Raw genomic sequence first — 23,549 nt, forward strand, 5'->3', positions numbered from 1 at the left:
CAGTTGATTTCTGTATTAGTTAACTGGATTAGTAGAAAGCTCTTCTAGTTAAGGAATCCATCACCACAAAGGAAACCTTGCAGTCCTTTACATCCATTGCAGTGTATTCAGAATCCACTGAAATTCAGACATAAATGCTGGGCTGGAGTTTTATTTAAATTCTCTTCAGATTGAAAAAGTCATATTTTCTCATGATAGTTGCAAAATAAGATAGAAGGGTTTTATTATTAATATTATTATTAGTGTGTGTGTGTGTGTAACTCTCTCAAGATAATTAATACAGAAAAAGAATAGCTGTCAGTCTGACAAATTAAATTGTCCATAGATGATATACCTGACAAGTGTATGAACTCTGCCTCAACAGGCTAATAACGGTAAGGTATTAGCACTCAGCCAAAGGCAGAGTGACCTGTGCTGTACAGACTGCATTTAAAAATGGACTGTCTTCTGCATACTTTATTTTTATTAAATGGTAGTTGAACGTACCACTTACAACCTAATGATTTCATATCTTTTACACAGATACTACTGATGCAGAAAATTTAATAAATTAAAAATATTCAGTGCATTTTAAAAATATTCTTTCTAGTGCTCTTTAAGAATGAGGAAGAAGGTGGCTAGAGCAGGCTTAGATGATTTGCCACCTGTGTGACAGCCCATCGGTGTGACCCACAGTATCTATTTTTCAGAAAGTTTCACCTCGGTATCTAGAACAAATTTTTTTCTTCTGTACTATTTTCTTTTTTCTTTTACTAGATCTCATGACTGACTGTGTGCTCAAAGATCTATTTCTAGATCTAATGATCTATCACTTTCTGAAATTGAGAACCTGCTCTTCTGACCTGTCCTTTATAAGGTAGAAGGTACTAAGGGAGCAGCTGGGTGGAAGAACAAAGGTGCAGGAAGAACCTGCCCCTGCATGTCCCTTGGGTTTGAATGATTCTTAGAAATGTACACAATTAAAGAGGAATATGAGCCCTAATTAGGAATTTAACAAAGGATGGCTAAACTATTCACACAGACCAATTTTTGGTTCAGGCAGAAATTTTTTTGTAGTAAGTTGCCTCCAGCTTTTTAAAAGAACTGTTACTAAGTCCGTGGAGCCAAGCTTCTTACAACGTGCTGTTCAAAGTCTGTAAATATGGACAGGGGATTAAGACTTGTTTCGTAGTCTTTACAGATGAAATGAAAACACATTTCATCTAAAATGCAAATGTAGGAAGATGCAGGAAAGGACTTTGTATAAACTAATTCAAACCTCATCAGATGTTGCCATTGCTTCTTCTTTTGTCTGTGTTAATATCCATGTTGGATTTCTTTTGAGTTATTGTAGGGCACAAAGAAATTTACTGAGGAAAAGGGAGTGAAATGTAAACCCGTTATTTTCTTGACAAAGAGAAATTTTGAGAGAGGCCTACCAGTCCTCATAGATCAAAAGGAGTGAGGAGGATGTCTGAAACATGAGCCTGTTTGTCACCTCACACCTAATACACACTGATCTGCTGATCATATAAAGGCAGATCCTTGAAAATCAGACTGCATTTCCCAGAGCAGACAACTGGGATAATCTATGGAGAAACTCACTTGGTCCTTTTAAAACATTCATTACCTGATGGCAAGTGATCAGTCACTTCTCAAAGTTCTTTTCAGAAATGCTCTTGTATACCCTGAAACTTATTGAAAGATAGAACTGAAATAGTTTTAAGGATTACAAGTGTAAAAGTCCAAAATACTGCGCCAGCTACTCTTTCTGTCAGACAGAAAAATCAGCCATTAATTACCATTAAGGTCAAATCTCACTTTAAGTATGGTATACACATTAGTCTAAGCCCTTATAAAGCCTCTGTTGCCAAGTGAAACCCAAGAATTTAAGCTTCAGTTCTTTATAACGCAAATAAATCTACTACATCAGAGAATTTATTTTCCCTGAGTCAGCTGATAAGAAGAAATCTACAACTCCCCCCATGGTTAGTGAGGCAAGCTGCAAATTAAGAAGCTAATGATTTAAATTCTAATTTAATTGAAGATGATACTACCGGGCTTCAGTTTTTTCAACCCATATTTCAGCTGTTCTGTACTATTGCAGGTTTCCTTGCTTTAAATAATAATCCTTACTTCTTAGCATTTTGGGAGAGCAGGGGAAAAGAGATGAACTGTCCATACTGCAGAGCTGAAATTCCCTACTGAAATAGGGCTGGCAGAAGACCTCGAAGTTGGCAAAAGTCAGGAAAAAAAAAATTTTTGTGGGTTTTTTTTTCCTTCCAGTAATAATGAAAGATGAGTGATAAATCTCTGTGCCTGCTGCTGTTGCATTCTAAAAGCAATTGTTCAGCCAATATGTTGATTAAGAAATGTGACTGAAAACTGATCTTGGGATTTTGCAGCAGCCTGAGATGCTTTTTGCATTTGTTTGATTTCCATTTAGTCTTTTATGCTCAGAGCTAAACCAAAACCTGATTTATGTGATGACATTGCTGTGTTGGAACAATGCAGACAACTTAATAGCCTGACTGATGGTAAGGAATAACATGCATTTGTAGAGACCAAATTCATTAAAGTGTCATTTGAAAGACAGTAAAAATAAAGCTCCAAAATTTCAAATTGATGAAAAATTCAAAATATTAATTCTGAACTTTACTAAATCCAGAGATTTAAGTGGGAGTTAGGGCTTATACATTAGGGTCTGAAATATCTTTTGTTTCCAGGAGAAATCAGTCTAATGTAATTAGAAATCATGTTTTAGAGGGTTATATTACTGCATGACAACTCTATTAGAAAAATAGATCTCTATTAGATAAGGAGTAATTTGATATATATTCTCTATTGAAATAATAAATATTTCATGTGAATCCTGTGAACTTTGAGGCTTGCTGCCATCTCTAGTCTACCTGGAATGCCCAGTAGATTGTTAAAGGGATGAGCAGAAGCAACATCTATCCCCAGCAGAGCAACTTCAAACCTTTAATGTCCAAATCTGGATTTAGTTTTAGCAGTCAAGGCTCACATACAGTTTGCAATTCAAATTCCGACATTTCCTTTTGGTATTGCTTTTTGTTGCTATTGCTGTGCAATTTATGACTTTCTCCCCTGCACTGAGGGAAAGTGTAGAAACTTTGAAGAAGCATCTTAACAGAGGCTTAGATGAGAAGTGCTCTCTGCACAGCAGCCCCTGTGGGGTAATGACCACACAAGTGTTCCATGACTTTTGTGTTTGAATCTTATCTTGAATTCCAAAAAAGTGGCAGCTTAGAGGTTTTTGTGTTTCTGGCTACCTGTGGGGCCCAGAGTCTACAAAGGTTTCATGTCTCTGAGACTCCTTGAAAAGGGACAAGAGTCAGTGTAGACCAGTGGTGTGCAGACTGCCGTGCCACATTCTGGGCTGAACTGATTGAGGAGTGAACAGTTTCTGCTGATTTCCAATTCTGCTGAAAGTTCAGATGTTTCAGGCAACTGAATTTGAAAGCTTTCACTCATTCAAAACTAGTAAAAACGAGAAAGAAATTGAAAGATATTGTTTGGATTTGAAAGTCCAAGTTTTAGCCAGACCCATCAATGCAATAAACCTGCCACAACCAACCTTAAAACATAGATTTTATGAAAACTCCATGGGAATCCACAGAAAAATGAAAGATAAAATCAGAACTAAAAGCATCCTACAGTAATTGAACTCTGTAAGATACGTTTCTTGTTAGATGTTGTACATGTGTAGTTAATAGTCTGAAACCTCATGAATATTAATCCTGAGACATCAAAGTAGGTCTACAGTGTATAACAGCAAGCTAATCTCCGAATTCAATAAACACAGTATACTTTTAATTTAGATAATAAAAGGCTTAGGGTTTTAACTAAAATAAATTTTGCGTAGTGATAAAAGGATTGATAGTTTGACTATCCTGATTTACCCTGACTGCATTGCTGCAGCAGCCATTCCTTTCCCTTCAGCGCTAAAGCTTCGAATCTTCTTACATCATCTATTTCATATCAGGTCACTGATGCTTCTAAGCTGATATTTTGGGGTACCATTATCAGATTTATTACTTCTAGAAATTTTGCTTAATTCAGTGCACGTTTTACTTAAGGAGGACAGCTTGAAACTGTCATGTGCTAAACCTTGTTAGAAAACCGGGCTTGAATGCTTTAAATTTTGCAGTAGGAACTGAGTCCTCAGCCTGAGACCTCTTAACAAGGCCAATTCTTCCAGATGTAGAGTCACTTAAAGCTGCTTCTAACTCTGCTTCTTTGCAAGTCTTTTCACTGGACACAAAGGGAGCGCTGAGTGTCACTTTGGGGAAGTTTGTTTGCTTTGGCACTGTTACTCAAACCTTTGCTGATTTTGACAATGATTTGCTCTAAGCTTGTTGGGTTCCCTGAGGTCTTGGACTTTTCAGTAGCTGCAAATATCCCAGGCCAGTGCTATAAGAACCCTGGATTTTGTTACTGTAGGTAGCTTAAGTAATCGAGAAAACAAAACTTATGCAGAGTAAAACAAATACTTCAGCAAAACAGTACAGGAGGTGAGTTTGTATTTGAACGGTTAAAGATTCTTTTCTGTCCACAGTTAATTAATAATTAAACAGGAAAAGCTAATAAGAAGCTATGACTATGATTCTTTGTGATGATCAAATTCTATTTTAAAACTCAATTTCTAGACTACTTCTGAAATGTACTGTCAAAGGTGACTGTGTGTTTCCATAACAAAATCGAGAAAATACTGAAGATGCTACAGTTAGGCATCTTCTGGCAAATAACTAATGGGGTGGGATGGGTTGTGATTTTCTTGTTTTAAATGTACAATCACAGTGCATTAGTAAAAAAAAAAAAAGTAAATTAAATGAAAATGAGAAAAAGAGTGTTAAGAGAGAGGAATAGCAACCCCCTTGAAACTCATAAAACATGGGGTTTTTTTTCCTTTAAAAGAGTATAAATTTAAAAAAGATCTCTAAATGTTGAATAAAATTGAACCGAAATAGCTTGAAGGCATTGCACAAATGGCTCTAAGCAAAGATTTTAATAATGATCTCTGTAGACAAAGAAGTAGTACATCATAGCTATTGACTAACTCAGTTTTTGGAATGGAAGCTAAAAGTGAATTTAACATAGTGCTCTGATGCGCAGTCTAATGAACTGCTGAAGTAATTAAATGTGGGAGGGATGTGTGGAGAGTGTATTTGTGAAAGAGATAAAAAATTTTCAACCCTTTTCCAACAACTTAGACAAAAAAGATTGGGCTTACTGCCAGTTAGAATAAGTTGACATTTCAGCAGCTTCTGAATGGCAACAATAGTACTGCTATGATTTAACTTTAAGCCAAAATCTGGCCTCTGTTATCTTGTTTATAAAGTGGTAAGAGTCATTTCAGTGTGTAATCCTGCAGAATGCTGCCAGTTTTCACTCAAAAAGCCTTAAAAATAAAAGAAGTGGAATAGATGCTTTATTCAAAATTAAAGAAATTAAGCAGTTTGCAATACTCTGTGTGCAAGGGTACCACAAATATGCCAAGAAAGCTCTGCTTCATTATTGTATGATTTTCCATTCCTTTATAAATGGCTTAATGTAAAGTAAATGATCTCAAAAAACAAGTCAGACAGAATGACTCTTACACCTTTTTTATGACTGAAATTACAGTTGAAGTGGCAGAGTTATATTTTTTGACAGTGTAGATACTCAAATGGTTCCCAGACCTTGAAAGCAAATGTGTATTTCTTGGATATTGAGTAATAATGTGCTACTGGAATCTTGTCATTGGTGTCTTACAAAATTCCCTCTCAAAGTTTAGAGGGTGGGAAGGGCCAACTGGTGAAGGATTATGTGATGTATTAACGAAGGGTGTGAAAACTTCCAGGTGGTACTGAACACCTTCTGCTTTTACTGTCCTCCATGGCATGCGAATATTTCTGCTACCTCCCAAGATTAAATTTAAATTAATCTCTTTTTAACTTCTTAAACTGTGACAGGATTAAGAAATGCTAGGACACGGTTTGTTACGCAGTTGGCTCTTAAATAACAGATGTTCCATAATGATAACAAAGCCTGCATATTCTAAATTGTCTGACTAGTAACATATTTAAAAACCTTTACAATTATGCAATGTCACAAATTATTGTCTCTGAAATATCTTTAGCCTAGAGGCTCTGTATGCAAGGAAAAGGAGTCAGGGCAGTGGTAAATTGCAGTCTCAGAGGCTTTCAGCTTTTCTACAGAACATGACAGCAGTTGTTCCCCAATATCACCCCACTGCAATAATTTTGTGTCTTCCTATAGAACAAAAAGACAAGCTTCTAGAGCCAACATTATCTCTTTTCATTTCTCTGGCCCTTTTTGCAATTGTGAAATCTGCTTTTCTCTGAGCCTGAAACAAATTGAAGGGAGAGCCAACAGAAGACTATTTTGGAGTTCATAACCCAAGTTGTATCACGAAAAGTAATTTATAGGTAACAATCCATTAACCTTGAAGAGGAGAAGGTCAGAAAACTGACAGCATTTTGTTCAAAAGCTGTGTGGGAAAAGAACAATATCTCAAACTCATCCAAATGCGAAATGCCATGATCAGTAAGCAGAGCTTAAAAAATTCACCTTATGAAATAGATCAGATTGAATTATGTGGGAACACACCAAAGACAGTAGGAAACCTCTGCTAGCTGTATTTTAAAACCCTTGTCTGCATGTAAACAAAGCTCTAAGTATTTTTAACTAATTAAAAATAGAGCACATGGTAACACTGCTTCGCTGCTGATAGAAAGGCATTTTCCAGTTTTCCTTTGATCACTGCCACCTTGTTACTGGCTCCTACAGGAATCTGACTATTTGTAATGACCTGTTTACAGTCATTTAATGTAAAACTTCCCTTAGTCCTACTCTTCCCTGTGGCTCTTAAAGACTTAAATTTTATATATTCTACTAAATTATATCATTGGCTTCTCAGCATTTGGGCATCCATTAGATCACTACCTTGGATAGGAACTCCATAATGTTTGTAAATCCTCTGTTGGGGAGGCAAAATATTTCACTAAATACATTTTTTTCTGTTTAGGTAGTTCATCATTTGATACTAATTTTGCTTTCTGGTTAGAGATGGTGGATAGAGGATTACAGTGTGGAAGTACAAACTCCTTATGAGATACTCAGCTTTAAGAAATACAGGATACTGGCAATATCTCTTGCTTTCTCTTTTTCTGAAGCCTATAGCATATCTTGAGGATTTTTTGTCTTTCATATATAAGTGGTTTAGTGTAATGGGATTTTCTGTGGCTTGTGATGGATGGTCAAGAACTGCCTGGATGGAATGTCATTTACATTAATGACTGTGATTGCAGAGGTTTGACACAGTGACCCAGACATCTCTTATGCTCTTATGGTCTAAGTCAGTAGCACCACACTGATATTTTCATCAGCATATGATTTGAACCAATGAACAATATAGCTGATGAATGTCACCTTTTTACACAACAACATTTTCAAGCAGAAAGGTACCAAACCACAGAACGTGTGAAAAAATAGACTAATAGTTGCCATCAATCTCCATTTACCCTGGATGACAACAGCATTAAAAAGCAAAGGCAGGGACACTGATCCAGTGCAGATAATAGACATGGCTACTGTTTAGAAAGTCACCTTTTGCTCTTAACTACCTCAATTGGTTGCCCATTACATATTCAGTGATTCCTCCTCTTTCTAAATAGGTGAAAATCCCAATGTTCCATAGTGCATAGTCCTGAGGCAGCAATCGTAGGTATGGTCATGCTCTAACTGCTAAATATATAGACCTGGGGAAAAAAATGTTATTTACTGTTGCATCTATCCTAAACAGGTACATCCACTAAATACCACCACTGAGCCTGTGACAGGCAGGATGTAAGTGTTGCATAGGGGCCAGCACTAATAACAACTTCAAATACTGTGATGGCTGTTGCTCTTTAACAGAGAATATCAACATATATACCTCATTCTTTATGATCTGCTTAGGAATAAATTATTTCATTATGCTATATGATTAATAAGCATGCAAAAATAATTGCACTAGTTGATGGTTGGTTGAAAATGGATAAATGTTAAGCTACAGAAAATGAACATCAGGGAGATCTGAGTTAGAACAAGTTTCAGCTCCCCATCTGAACCAATGTAACTAATTGTGTGCATAATTATAGAGTATTTTCATAATAACCAGGGCAGTTTAGTATTTTTCAGTGGTTTATGAATCATGCACATATATCTAACAGTAATCTCAATGTACTGATTTAAACATAGTACTGTTCTCATTCTCAAAGGGGAAAAGCGTGGGTTCAATAGGAAAATGATTATTGCATATCAACTTCTACATCATTTCCTTACTTTTTCTGAGGCAAAGAAAGAGGAAAATAGTCTCTTGAATGCTTTTCAAAGCCCTGAATACTGGAAGCTGTACTCTGGGGCAGGGGAACTCTTTCTAGTTGATGTGACAGAGCTGCTGCTGCTGCTGTTCAGTTGGTATCCTGGTGATGATGTTGCAGACAGCACAAAGGCTTTGGGATACATGGAAAAAGCAGCAGTCCACTGGCAAAGACCATGATGTGTGAACGACTGTGGGGATTAGGGGTTTCATCCAGTCCAGTAGCCTGGCAATAGCAGCAATGAGCGTGTCATTAAGGCAGAGGGAAAACCACAGGCAAGAGTGTGATGTTCCTCTAGGTCTCCTCCAGCCTCCTGTTAGTATTTTCCATAAAGAGAATTTGGTTTCTCGGGCTTTCAGCTGGTTGTCAGGCTGAAATTGTCTGCTTTTTTTCCTGCTGTTTCTTGACAGAACCATTGTCTTCTCAAAATTATACTGCAAGTAAGATTTTTGGGGTTTTTAAACAGTCTTCCTCAGCTATTTTTAAATTCAAAACACTGGTGATTTTTCAGTTTATGTCTGTCTTTTTTCTTTTTTTCTTTTACTGTTGATTATCTAATTTCAGTTTGTAATTTCACAGATGCTCTGAATTGCCTCTTGTGTTGTCTAGTCTGCAGGTTTGGGCTTCTGAAAATGGGTCTTTCAGAATCCCTACCTTCTTTAGAATAACATGCTTTATCTTTCACCTGCTGTCTCTTGTTGTTTTCCATGTTTTAAGAACATCTGTTGGTTCAGAAAAGGATTTGGAAATAGCTATAATCACATAATTTGCTGAAATTAATTTAGGTAAAAAAAAAAGAGAAACACACAAGCCTGTATTTAAGAGATTAGGGAAATAAATTATCCTTTTAAGCTGAAGTGACACACAGTTTAAAACCATTTCAGTATTGCATACATTGCTTTGAAAGGCTCTTGGAGTGTGTCTATACAGTAGAAAAACAGGATATTTAATTTTTTTAAAATTCTTATAATAGAACTACACATTTCCTTCTGACTGGCTTGAGTGCTCCTTGACAATGTGGTTGATTTCTGGCCTGAAATAAAATCCAAATGTTTGAGAAGTTTATTTAGACATTATACTTCACTTCTAATTCCAAGACTTGTGTTACATGTGTAAAGCAATTTGTGAGTTTGTTTTTTGCAATTCAAATAACAAATGGTAAAAATAATATCAAAGAATTAGCAATAGCTCTGTAAAACTATTCCTCATGTTCAGAAGTTTCCAGACAAGAATTTATAAAGCTCTTCAGTGTGATAGGCAAAGCCATTCTGAAATGTAAAATAAATGAACTTTAGAAATATGTCAATAAGTAGAGAAGACAACCACCCTGCTGGAAAAGAGCCTGCAGCTTGTTTCTGTTTATTTGTTAAAAAGCAGAGATAAAGAAATACATGCACATTTGACTGAAGAAATTGGGCATATTGCAGTCAGCTCTCCTGACAGTTCAGGAGGAGCCATATGTACAGATAAAAAGAAAATAAAGTCACCCTGGTCAATTTATTCCAGCTTTTCTGATGGCATTCGCAGAGTGAATGCAGGCATCTAAAAGACAATGTACACTTTTTTCCCCCCCACATCAGGTTTCTGAGAGAGAGTTGAAGATGCTGTTGCTGTGGTCAGAACCAGCTTTTCCTTCACTGCACCTTTCCCCTCACGTCGTGTCTGGCCAACAGTGGTTAGCGCTGTCCCAAGGATACGGGGAAGAGTGTAAAAGGGACAGACATTTCAAAAATACCCAACAAATTAGGGATAGAAAAGACAAAGCAGAATGCATACTGCAAAGAGTTGTGTGTTTTCTTTAGGCTGTTTCTTTTCATTTTTAAAGGAGAAAATTCCTTGGGTTCCTCAGAGAGTTCAGGCAGATGAAGGTTTGGCATTCTGCTCGGATAGATATTCATCCTTGGACATGGCAGAGGGTTGATTTGTTACCCTGAGTGAAACACAAGGAAAGAAACACAATGTAAAGCCTCACTTGGTCATGGCTGCTTTCTATGCATACATTTGGCTGCTTTCACTGAATACATTTCTTGCCAGATTAAAACTATAGGAAGGCAGCACTCCCCTGGACTTTCTGTTCTTCAGCGCTCTCTCTAATCCTTCACCTCTGGAAATGTGTCAGAGTCGATTAATAAATATCAAATAAGGTAAAAAATGAACACAGAGAAGAAAGCACTTGAATTAATGCATTCCATTACTCTCCAGACACATGTAGAGAAAACAACAGAAACTTGTCTGATTTTTTTTTAGCTTAAACAACATTCCACTTACCTTGTTTTTCCTTAATTGCTTGAAATGAAAAATTCAGCAGCTGGGGTGAACTGAAAAGTAGATCCCAGGGTTTTCCTCTTCCAGCTGCATATAGAGCTACTCTCATAAAAATGAGGTATCTGTCCCTGAAGACTGTCCCAGCAGCCAAAAAAGTAAATAAATATTAAGAATGGGAGGTTTGGTGACATGACTGCTGGTGTCAAAACTTTCTGATTTATTCCCAAATAGAATGAAATAATTACATCTCTCAGTGCATTAAAACTAGTCAAAGCTACTTACTCATTTTTAGACTTAAAGTCCCCAAGCCTAGAAGTAGGACACGTATGGGTTTCTTTGCTTGTTTGTTTACTTTCTGTGTCCCTGTGTACCCCAACCTCCAGAAAAGTTTGTAATAAAGTGATAGTCATTTTAAAAAAAATCTGAGATTATAATTAAGATCAAGGGAGTGTGACTAGCAGCATTATGCCTCGTTAAATATTACATTGGACATTTTAATTTAGTGAGTATAAATGTCGTTTCTCTGTTACTGAGAAGGTGGTGAAAAGCAATGAAAATAAGGGTTCAAGATTCACAGAAGAGAATTTTTGCTGATTACAAATATGATAGATCAAATATTAATCAGCACAGTGTGTGTGAGACAGTTCTCCTGGTACCGACTTTGTCTACAGGATAACATAACAGTGCAGCTTTCAGGATAATGAGCTTTTTATGGTTCAGACAAGTGAAACTAGCAATAAAGAAGTCTGCTACTCCCATTTGGCTGTAAGTAATGGTGATTGTCACTTCTTCAGCTGATGGGCTCTGACTTAGGCCAGAAATCACCTGGTTTGTGTTACTGCTGGTCTTGTCCCACTAATGGAAACGAAGATGGGCTCACAGGATGGACACAGAAACACTGTTAGTGGTATAGTTTTCAGCGTCACTGAGGCATTTTTGTCAAACTAGACGAAACTTCTAATTCTTTGCCAAGACTGGTATCAGAGGTCATGTTTACCTGATGATAGCAAAAAAATCACATGAGGTTTTTTTCTTCTGTAGATGTGATCTGTAATAATAATGATGGGGGAGTGTCCCTAATGTCCTGCTCCCAGTTTCTCCTGTGTAAGGGATATATATTTTTCATACTAAAAATTCTTCCTTGTCATTTGTAGTTTTTATAAAGTTGGTATAAGTGTCAAAAATTCAGAGGAGAACTTAATTGTTTAAATTGTTTAAAGCAAATGTTTAATATTTAAGATTCCCATTCCTGATTGTTATCTTTCATTAAATCATGTCAGGAATTATTTACTGTAGGGGACAGATACTATGATGGTATTAAGTATTTTATTATAACTCTGTGTAGATATAACTGCTCAGCAAAAGTTAAGTCTGCAAAAACAGAAGATAAGAGGAGAGCAGGGAAGTACATGAGGTGCAAAAAAAAGAGGCAGGGAAACAAATGTCGTTCTCTTTTCTCCTTTAAATAGCTTTTCTTCTTAAATCAAGTTGATTAGTGTTCAGTCTCTGAAAGTCTAAAACGTTGTGAAAAGGTGACCTGCTTTCCCACGAGAAGTTTATCTTTTCTCTGTTATGGTATAGCTTTGCCATTGTTGGCTTTGTGTTATCACATTTTCAATCTAATCCTTCCAAAAGCAAAACCACCAGTGGACTTGTTGAATGGCTTTAACCTCTAACAAAATTCAAAAGATCTGCTTAATTCCTCCGGTCAATAACTGCATTTTCCATCCAGAGATCAGCACAAGTGCCAGAAAATGTACTCCTCCCATTTCTGTATTTGTAATGCAGATTTCTTGACCACACTGAAATTTCAGAGATTATTCCAGTCATGTTACAGAGTTGGGATAAATATGTTTGAGGGGTTGCTCTTTAATGTTCAGTTACTGTTTGACTTCCTGAACCGAAGTGCTGCTTTTCAGTATTTGCTAAATATAGGGCGTTCTGGCAATCAAAATGTAAAACATGGTTCTAAATAATTATCATTTTTAGAATAGTCCCCAAGGTTGAAATACTTTTGTGTTTAATAACAAGACGAAATCAATTGAAAACCAAGATTTAATGTCTCAATGTGAAAAATAAAAACCAAACAAAAACCTTAAATAGAAATTCTCTCATGTACAGATTTTTATGTCATTTTATCTGCTTTCCAGGAGAAACTGTGTTCATCATACTGTGCTGGAAGGCAAAAATACTTTGAAGTGATTTATTTTAGTTTTGATAAGTTCTATAATGAAAGTTATAGTTGATATTTCATATGAATTTATAATCAGTGGTAGAGAAGAGGTACTGCTGACTATACCTGTTGACAGACTTAAACCTACATCTATAGTAAATACATATTTTCCTATTTCACAAATAATATCTTGATATTCTCAGCACCCTTAGCTCTGTGGCATTTCCACCTGTTATCAGGTAGGATGTGCTGATCTAAGAATGCCCTGGTACAGATAATGGAGCAAGCACAAAGCCTGGCCAGCACACTGCAGTGCCATGCAGAGCTGGTAGCCTGAGCCCTGGAAGAAATAACCACCTGGGCTGGAGCCAAGGGAATTAGTGCTGCTTTCCTGAACTGTGATTATTCAAAGCACCACACTGAGGCAGCCCTGGTGCTCCTGGCCCTGGAGATAACTTGCCACAGTCAGCTCAGGTGGCTCTGCAAGGTGCTGCTGCACTGAGCCCACGCAGAGGCATGTTTGTCCCTGCAGCGGTGAGATGGCTTTGCTTCCCTTGGATGGCTGCATTATTTAATTGTTTCTCTTTGTAATCTGAAATAAATAAAACAGCTTGGTTGTACTTTTCATATGAAATGTTGCCTTCATAGCAGTTAATAAAGGTCAGATGTTTCCTCTCTTCCTTGATAAGTTCTTCATATAAACTACATCTCTTACGAAGATGTGATGGCTGACCAGAGGACAGTCGTTAAAAACTCATGGTGTATTCCAGGACCCACAGCCTCACCTCAAGTCCTGTGTGCAGTTTGGGGCATCACAACAAAAAAAAGAGTGCTAAGATATTAGGGAGTGTCCAGGGGTAATAGACCAGGCAATTGAACAGGTAATCCCCCTCTGGGGAAAGAACCATTTCCCAATATCCAGCCTAGTATCTATGCTTCCCTGTCACAGATCCATGCTGTTCCCTCTCTGAGCCAAGTTATCCTCCTATTTGTGATAATAGAAGCTGACATGAGAAAGTCAAAAAAACTTGGATATTTCTTGTCTAAATGTAATGAAAATTCTCAGTTTATAATTTGATCACTGAGCAGGTACTGCCCATGTACCTGCTGGTACCACCACGTAACCTGATTAATTAATTCAACTACCATACGCATCAGCTCTTGGAAAACACAGCAGACAAGAACTAGAAAATCACCTACCTTAACACTGATGTCCCAAGATAAAGATAAGCTCAAGATTTAGCTACTGATTTCCCATTCTCTTATACTTTTCAAAATAATTCCTAATCAATACTGAAAAGTATCCAAAAATAGATTTTCTGTAACCTTGTAGCTCAGCTAGATGGAAATTAATAGGAACAAAAGAATCAGTGTATTGGATAAGATTGGACCCATTTATCTTGATGCTGACAGGTTAATATCAGCTATTTCAGAGAATAACTTCAGAAAGCAAATGTTATTTAAGCATGTTAGAAGATAACTGTTTCCTTAGGAAGGAACTCTCTACTTTCCTATCACAGGAAATGTGATATATATTTTCCACATCTGAGGAAATGTGGATATAAGACCACATAAATTTTCTGTGCTACTGAAATACTCTGGGCAGTACTGACAACCTTTCCTCATTCATGCCATTCATATCTTCTTCCTTCTTTTTGCTTTTACTTTTTGATTTTTTTTCTTTTTTGTAAAAGAAACATAAGGACAGTAAGTTCTGCACTTCCAGAACTGGACACTACAATTTGCAAACAAAGCTCTGCTTCATCTTTCCTTTGTCTGGGAGCTGCATGTTTTGTCATTGCAAGGCAAAGGGAAAAGTGAGTTTCAGGATAATTATAGAATTATCCAAAGGCTGATCATGCCATAAGGAACCAAGTTTCCATCTCCTGTTTTGCTTAGTAAAGCAACAACAGGACATTTTTGCTAGCATTATCTCCACAGCACCTCTTGAAATTAAGGTTGTGTATATGTATTTTCAGTACAACACATTATGTAACTCAGCTGAATGTACAAATTGAGGTACCAGGAATATGAGGCATTTCGAATTTGAACGAACTGCTGACAGACTGAGTGATGCCCGTCTTGCAGAGGAGATGGACTGAGTGGTGGCACTGCACAAGCAGCTGTGGGAAGCACTATTAACCTCAACCTTTTAAGCAGTGGAAGGCAGTTTAGTAGAGTATTAGTATTTTCCTGATCTCCTGATTCAGCCAGAGATGTAGCACAGCTTTGGTGGTGTCTAAATTGACTTCTGTAAAAGTCTGAGGTAAAAATATGCATCTTAGCAACCCTTTCCAGACTACATGAATAACCATGTTTTTACTTAGTTTTCGTCTTGAAATTTGTGCTAAGAATCATCACAAGTCTTAATTTGCTGAAGTTACCTCTCCAAAATCATTTTTCTAGAAAGAAGGTGACTTACAGAGAATGCTTCAGACATTTGTATGATGCAAAAATAATAATTTAAGAACACTACATAAAAATGTATGTGAGGAATTGATCAGGATTGCTTATCATCTTTTAAGTAGATAATACAAACAAAATAAAAGTTCTGCAATTATGAGAGAATTTGGTTTTCAAATTGAGGACTTAAAAAAATTGAGATCCAGAAAATTAGAAACCTGAGAAACTACTGAAGATATTCTGTATTAATTAGCAACAATTGTAATTTTTTGCATTGAAATGAGCTGAGACGATCACTGCCTTCGCCTAGTAATGAGAAATAAAACCGAAAAGAAGTGTGAAATCAATTACTTCTGATTATTGTGTCAAGCATTACGCAATCAGAGGCTGTTTTGCATTCACAGCACATTCAGAATCTCCTGTCTAAATGAGCTCAATTATCTGAGCTGTTTCTCTCAACCTTTGTTTCTTTGGAAACTAAAATCTTTGATTGCAATAATACTGCAATTTACTGCAAAATTCTTTTTCATCCTCTGCTATAAATTGGCAGAATCAATATGTAATAATATTTGGAAGGTCATGCATTTTAATTATGCTCAAACCTATGCATAAGTTACAAATTGCTTTAATCAGGGGTGGGTGAGGCAAATGTATAGACTGAAAAATTGTTTCAGATACTGTTTTATCCCTGTCACTTCTTTATTTCTTCATAAATCTTTCCAAGAACATTGAAGCTGTTTTGCCTGAGACAGCCAGATAAACAACATGGACACTTTCTCTAGCAAAAATATTGATTCATTCCCCTAAGGTAAATATAGTAATTGGAGGAATGAAATCAAATAATGGCATCATAAAGCCCTGTACATATTTCTTTATGTTGAATTTTGTTGAATGAGAACCGCATTATCTTGATCTAAAAATAATTTTAACTTTTCTGTTTCCCATCATGGAGTGGATTTCTGAAAAGTTTGGACTATCTCTAATACTGAATTACTTCCTATTTCAGTGACACAAATAGGAAAATAGATAAACAACCTTGTCCACTTGCTTAAAAAAGAAACAAAGCATGACCAAAACCTTTATATGTTGATAAATAACACTTGACTATAAATGCATAATTATAAATACATAAATGCATTAATACCATAAATGTGCACATAATTTTTTTTAAGTCAGTGTACATAAATAATAATTGCCCCAATTATTATTACTGAAATATAAACTGTATTCTGCTTCATTTCTACATTACAAATATAACAGCTTTATAAGGAGATGTAATTGTTGGAGGCATATAAATTGGAGTCCTTTTGGGTTAAACGGGAATGGGGTCTTGTACTCCTTATGCTTATATATATTCACCCTCTTTGTTAATTTTGCTAGGTCTGGGAGAAATGCATTTCTGTGTTCGGTGAAATTGTAATCCCAAGGATAGAGTTAATTAAAATAACACATCATAGGGTATTATGGTGGGTGTGCTGTTTTGCTGAAACTGAAAAGGTTTTGCAGAAGTCTATTAAGCTGAATAAAAATTCTAATAGGTGGAGTATCTTGGGTGCAGGGTGAAACGCTGAGGAGAGCAGAACATGTTCTCACAGTCTCTAATAAGGCCCCGGTGCACTCCAAGGGAATTGGGGAAATAGGGTCAGGCTGTGCTTCATTCTCAGTCACTCTGCAGAATGGACTGACTTCAAAGCAGGGGGGCTGGGACCCCGCGTGGGATGGGCTGCCAGGGCCACCAGGCTGAGCTCCTGCTGCCTGAGCCCCCCGAGTCAGCAGAGCATCAAACTCACCCAGGAAAAGCTTTCTGCAAACTGTTCACTCTTTATGAGATCAGTTCTGCAGTGGCTCTGCATATTCAAACAGGGTCTGACTGCCACTGCGCAGAGGGGAACAGGGAGAATGTGCGGGTATGGAAGAGGACAGTTTTGTATCATCACAAATACATAATGCTTCACGTTTTTCATAAACTAAAGTATCTCTGGTTTCACCTGCACTTCTTTGAGTGCAATTGGAGAAATCATGATAGTCTTTTATGTCAGATTAAGATCAAATTTCTTAAATATGTCTAATTTGGTTTAGTCTATATCAATCAAAGCCACTTCTTTTCCCCTCCTTTTCTTAGGGAGATACAGCAAGTTCTTTGCAATGTTTGTTATGCAATAACCAATTTTATGCAGGACACATTCTTCTTACAGGATGTTGGAATAACAATGTCTAAGACTAATTTGGGCATTTTGGGGTACACATGAATCATAAAAAATGAAGTTCATAAGGTTTGATATGTATTCCCCAATATGAAAAACAATATTTTTGAAGTTAGCCACCATAAATCAAGTTGTCATTCTTTACTGGCTTGTGGTGCTGCACTTATATCTCACAAACCGTAAGTTTATTTCACAAGTTTGTATTAATGCATTTTGTGAGAGGCTCAGAAAAACACGATGGCAACTGTTGGCAACAGAGAAGCTGAAGAGTTGGAAAGGACTGGGTTTTAAGCCTTGTTCCTGCTTACCTAACTCTTTAATTTCTAAATCTCTTTCCTGCTCACTCATACTCGTCACATGAATGACACACAGAATGCCAACAGTATGACCACATTTATCCAGCATCCTGGTTCTCCTACAATCATAACTTCTCCCTTTTAGCTTGCAAATATTTGCATTCCTTCACTGAGATGAAATTCAAGTACTCTGGTGTTTATTTGAGCAGCAATTCAAAAAGATTAGAGATGGCAGCTTCAGAGAAATGTCATTTGCAAGGATATGGACATGGCTGCTGCAGTAAGGCCAAAGCAAAGCAGTGTCTGGCTAAACCTCTGGCCTCACAGCCTGCCCACTCTTCCATGACTTCTGGCACAAAGCAATCCCACAATGGCTCACTGGGAGTCCTGGCAGGATTTTGACTGAGAAAGGTTAGGTCTATATGTATATCTCTGTTACGGAATTCTGAAATAGTCTGGGTTTTTTCCCCCTCTCCTCTCCCAGGCAGATTCAAAATGAAGTAGGAAGCAATGCAACTGTGGGAGCTGTTTGTAAAATCAGTCAGCGCTGAAATGGAGATGAATTTTATACAGGTTTATCTCCTGTTTTCTTGATTGGTCAGAAGGCAGGCGGTGGAAACCTTTGGATGTTACTGAGGTCTCTGTTCCAGAGCTGTTCTAGTGATGGCAGAGCAGGCGGGGTTCCTTTCTCTCAGGAAGGACTGCAGCTTTCAGAGCCTTTACACCCTGGTGCATATGGAAGAATGATCATACCCTGCTTGTCCAAAATAGCAGCTGCTGCCTGCAGCTGAAAATGTGCTCCTCAGACAGACAGACCTCTTTGCATGGTAATGCAGTTGTTGGATACAGAATATTTTGTAGATGAGCATGCAAAGAGGTTTTGGTCTGAAAACCTGAAAGGAAAATATGTGTTACAAATAAGCACTTCTGTGATTAGCACTCTGTGAAATATATACATAAAATAACATAGAGAAATAGCTCCAAATTTTCAATATTTTATTTCTTCTTGATTTTTCTCTATCTTGTTCTTCCATTTTTGGCTCAATAGTCTCAATCTCCTGCAGGAGGATGTGGCTCTAAATACCTTTTCTGTATTGTACAATGTACAAAGGTGTACAACAATATGAAAAATTGATTTATTTATTTTTTCATCAAGCATCCAGAGTAAATGATCATATATATACATTTTGAAATGTAATTCTCACATCTGAGTGAATCCTTTGCTTGATATCCTTTTGGTTCATGCTTTTCCATGCTTTTCGACAGCCATCACACATTGTGGTGTTTAGGTTTTGTTTCCAGGCAAGCAAGAAAATTCCACAAAGAATTTGCCTGTTAACATTATTCATGTGAGCCCACTTACCAAATGAAGTGGGCTGTTCAGAATGTAAACCAAGATGCATGCTTAGGTGTTTTAAATGCTGTTTTTACACCAGAAGGGTCTGTCTGCCGAGTGGGCTTGATCTTGACTGCCCCGAGCTCTCTGGAATAATTTCTGTGATTGCACATGAAGTCCAGCTGAGGCTGAAAAATGCTGCATGGTCCAGTTGAGTAATGGCTTGAGGGGCACAGAGAAGGCAAAAACCTCACTGACAGCTCTTGATAATCAGTCTGCACAGTAAGAATATTTTTGGCTGTTTCAAGTGGCTTTCTTCAAAGAGATCAAACATTGCTCATAGATATTCCAGGATCTAAGAGGAAAGCAAAGCTCAATAAATCATTTGCTTATTTACTCAGTGGAAATTCAGGCACAAAGATATGCTCCCATCATTATTTTTTTCCTTTTTAACGTTAAACTGCTTGCCAAATTAGGAGCGTATTGAAAATTATTATTGCTCTTGCTGAATTTTAATTTTACTTCTGAGAGAGTTCTTGGTGTTGACATTTAAAAGAAGATTTATGTTCACTTTCAGTTTCCATGAAGCTTTCTGTTTAAGAATTTGGTTTAGCTGTTGAGGAACTTAGTCTTTTGTTTGTCTTAAAGGTCATATTTTCTTGGATTTTACCTACAAAACCTTGAGGTAGGAACAATTGCATTCAGAAAGGCTACTTAATATGCTGAAATCTAAATACACATTGTAGTACATTACAGTAAATATACAGCCAAAATTAACAGTAGCCATGAAAGTCCTTGGATTTGAGCTGTTAAAAGTCAGAAAAAACAGATGTAAAAATTTTTCAGGCTTTGAGCAACCTGGTCTAGTGGAAGTCCCTGTCCACTGCAGGGGGGCTGGAATGAGATGTGCACACACACACGTGGGTCAAGACAAAGGTGGACCTCACAACTGAGGACAATGGCAGATGTTTAGGGAAGAGTAAACAAAGAAAAATTCTCATCTATCAGTCAACCCTAAGTTAACTTTATGTTAACACGAAATGTTTGGTTTTTTCTTAGGGTAATTTGAGACTTTCAATGTTGGAGAATGTTTTTAAACGTGAAATCTGTTAATAGTTCTAGTTAGGCAACTTTTTTCACTTAATACTGGGCCCAGCACATTCTTATCAAGGTTAAAATACTTCACCAAAATAGAAGTTAGTTCCTCTCTAGGTGAAATTTGAGCAGATGCAGAGTCACTGCCAGTTCTAACAGACAAGAGGCTTTTGTGCATCATCTGTATTTCATCAAGCACGAAAAATTCCCATTGAAATCAAAAGGATTTTACCCCCGGTGTCTTTGGATGTGCTGGGACTTCTGTGATGCCTGTGATCTAAAAATATACTTTTCCTCTGCACAATTGACAAGGTGTTCTGAACAGTTAAGAATTGGCAGCCATCAGTGTCATTTGCCACCGTTTTGTAGGTGAGAAAATTGAGGGACAGAGAGGTTAAGACATCTGATGCTGATCTGTGAGAGAGATAATCCAGAGACAAAATTACTGTTCCTCTGAATGGGAACAACTCCTGATGTCAGCTGAGATAACTGTGTCTCTGCAGGCTGTGACCTTGAAGCTCATTTTTGACACTTCTGTAGCCTCTACAAACGATGAAGAAAGAAGAATTCATTTAATTTCCTCAATTACAAAAGTAACGTGGCTCTTCTCCCTCTACAAGGACACAGCTGCTTTTTGCTAGTAGGTAGTAAAAACAATACTTTCAAAAAAAAAGAAAAAAATGCCACAGATTTGTGGTTTTAAGGGATACAAGGACAATAATTATACTGCACTTTAACCCCTTTAGAGGATCATTAAGCGTAGTGAAATAATCCAACTTTAAAAAAAAATCACAGAATGCATAAATACCCAGGGAAGACAGATGTCCAAACTGCTAAAGAACCATATTGACAATACCGAAACAAACAATGCATTTTCCTCGAAACAAATGAATGTGAGAACATGGTCTAATAGCTGCAGTATTAAGGTGGAAATGACAAGACCCTGGAACTGAAGACTTCTGAGTTTCTATTACCATTTAATGTTAGACTGGAAAAGAAATATAAGCCATATTTTGGCATGACTTCCTCCTGTATGTAGATACATTTACTTTCAGGTGAGACTCCCCAATGTCTTTGATGGAAGCGAAACTATCCATTTCCATGCCTAAATTCTTTTATGCTTCAGCAGTTTGTTTGACTATAGCTATCATTTACACTGATGTATATTAGATAGCAAAAATATCCATTACTGGAAGGGGTGGCTGTTTCTGTTCCTCTCACCATTTCCAGCAGAAAGGAAATGCATGTGTAAAACAGTAATGAAATATTTCTGGCCTTTCTCTCCTGTGCTTCATGCTGGAAGCCTTAGGCACACTGACAAATGATGGAGAACCTCTTTTTGGTGCCCAAAGTCATATTGTCAGTTTTGTCAGCATTCCTCATTGCTGATGCCTGTATCCTCAGTCAGTGACTTTTCCTTCCTCAGACCCTTTTGAGGTAAAAGTAATAGCAGCACCCACAGCTTTTATTTGTAAACAGTGCTCTGCTGTTTTGAATGATGGGTCTGAGCCATCCTGCTGGTAGAAATGTGAACACTTAGACCTAGACCACAAATGTGCTCAGGTGATGGATTGCAGTTAGTAATTCAAAGAGAATTTGAGGCCGAAATGGAATTGTGGCACATGGCTTTACCTCCTTTTTTTTGTGTCTGTGTATGGAACAGACAGCTGGCATTCAGACCTACCTCTGCCTAAACTGAGGGGCACAGCAAATGTTTCCAAAGATATTGCTCCTGGCTCTACCAAGCTTTGCCAGGAGCTAAAATGCTGTAGAATACTTTTGCCTATAAAGGAGGTATTCATCCAAAGCTGCCAAAAAACCTGTTGCAAACAGGAATTGAATTTTATTGTAGTGCTGGGATAGCATTATTAAACCTGATGTATTATTACTGATGAAAAAGCCCCCGGCAGAGAATGCATTAATTTTTCTGGTTCCTTGATTTGGAGAATGAGATCCATAAATATTACATAAATCTGTGGCCACTGTTCCTCTCCTCAAGCCATTTCTTTCTTTTTTTTTTTTCCAAATGTGTCATTTCTTTAAAGGTTATTAGGATAACATCACAAAAGAAACGCTATAGCCTTAGGAAACATAATTGAAATGATTTCTAAATTGCTGTGACCTTGTGACTGCACTTTCTCCTGATAGTAGTAACTCTATTTTTCTGAAAATCTTGAGTGAAATATCGCTCTCGTGCTATAAAAGAAACCTCAGTTATTTCTGACAATGTGTGGAGAAATAAGGCACAAGTTTTTTTGAATGCTTCCTAGCACCCCTCAAAGAACTTCTGGATGGTGTTTGGCAGTGGGACATTCCTGGTGCTCAGCAGGGGCCATGGAATTGGGCACTTAGCACTCCCTGGGGGGATGCAAATACCTAAACTAAAATTCTCCTCCTGAAAAGGGAGTTAATGTGCAGCGTTTGTTTTGAGACTCACTATGTACCTCGCCCGGCAAGTCGCTTCAATTTTCATGGTTAAACTTCACTTCTTTCCAGGCAAAACTACAATTCATTGCTAAGCACCAGAGTAAACGGTTTGGCAATCCTTGAAGTGGGTTAATTCCGGGAACTGGATGTGAAAGATTCTGAAAGTATTCTTGGAGCTGATGTCCCTCTGTCCTCAGAAAGATGCTTTCCTGCTCCATACCATGGTTGTCCAAAACCCAATTTTGAATCTAATTTCTCTCAGTCAGAGCCTTACTACAGTAATTTTCTGATTTTTGAGTTGAATAAGGCAAAAATTCTTTTATAACTTGGATAAAATTTTCACTGAGTTTTCAGCATTATGACTCAACACCATTTTCCATATGAACATTAGTCAGAACTTGATATAGGATAACTTGTATATTTCTGAAGCTTCAGTTTATGAAATGGATTTTCTGCTAGAGATGGAAAAGGTTGTTTTGTTGTTCAGATTGATTACTCCTTCGGCAATTAGTGTGATGGGTATGTGGAGGAGGGCAGTGAATGACAAATATTCATGGCTACAAAGTTAATGCCTTGACTGATAAAACATCAATGCACAGAAACCATTTTTTAAGAAAAATGGATAACAATCAATACTGCTGACTGTCTGAAAATTGCTCTTGCACAATCCAAATGATTAATTGCTAATTAATATGTGCTAGAACTTGGTGTGGGAACCTCAGGTAAGCACACAGGAGTTTATTGTGCGTCCATCATTGCTGTAAGAGTGATTATTTTTCCTATACGACTGTAAAAAAGTGTGTCTCTTTTTCCTTACATTTTAGAAACATTTTAAATGATTTTGTTTACTTGTGGGGAGAAACTTGCTGTGCCTTTTCCTCATGATATGCATTGGAATACTTTTCCTTTCTAATAAATTCCGGTTTACGAGTCATAGTCAGCTTAAGAGAGGTGTTGAGCACAAGGTTTCATAGAGAAGATGTT

This window comes from Coloeus monedula (assembly GCF_965178545.1).
Source record: "Coloeus monedula genome assembly, chromosome: 18".
Classification (NCBI taxonomy): domain Eukaryota; kingdom Metazoa; phylum Chordata; class Aves; order Passeriformes; family Corvidae; genus Coloeus; species Coloeus monedula.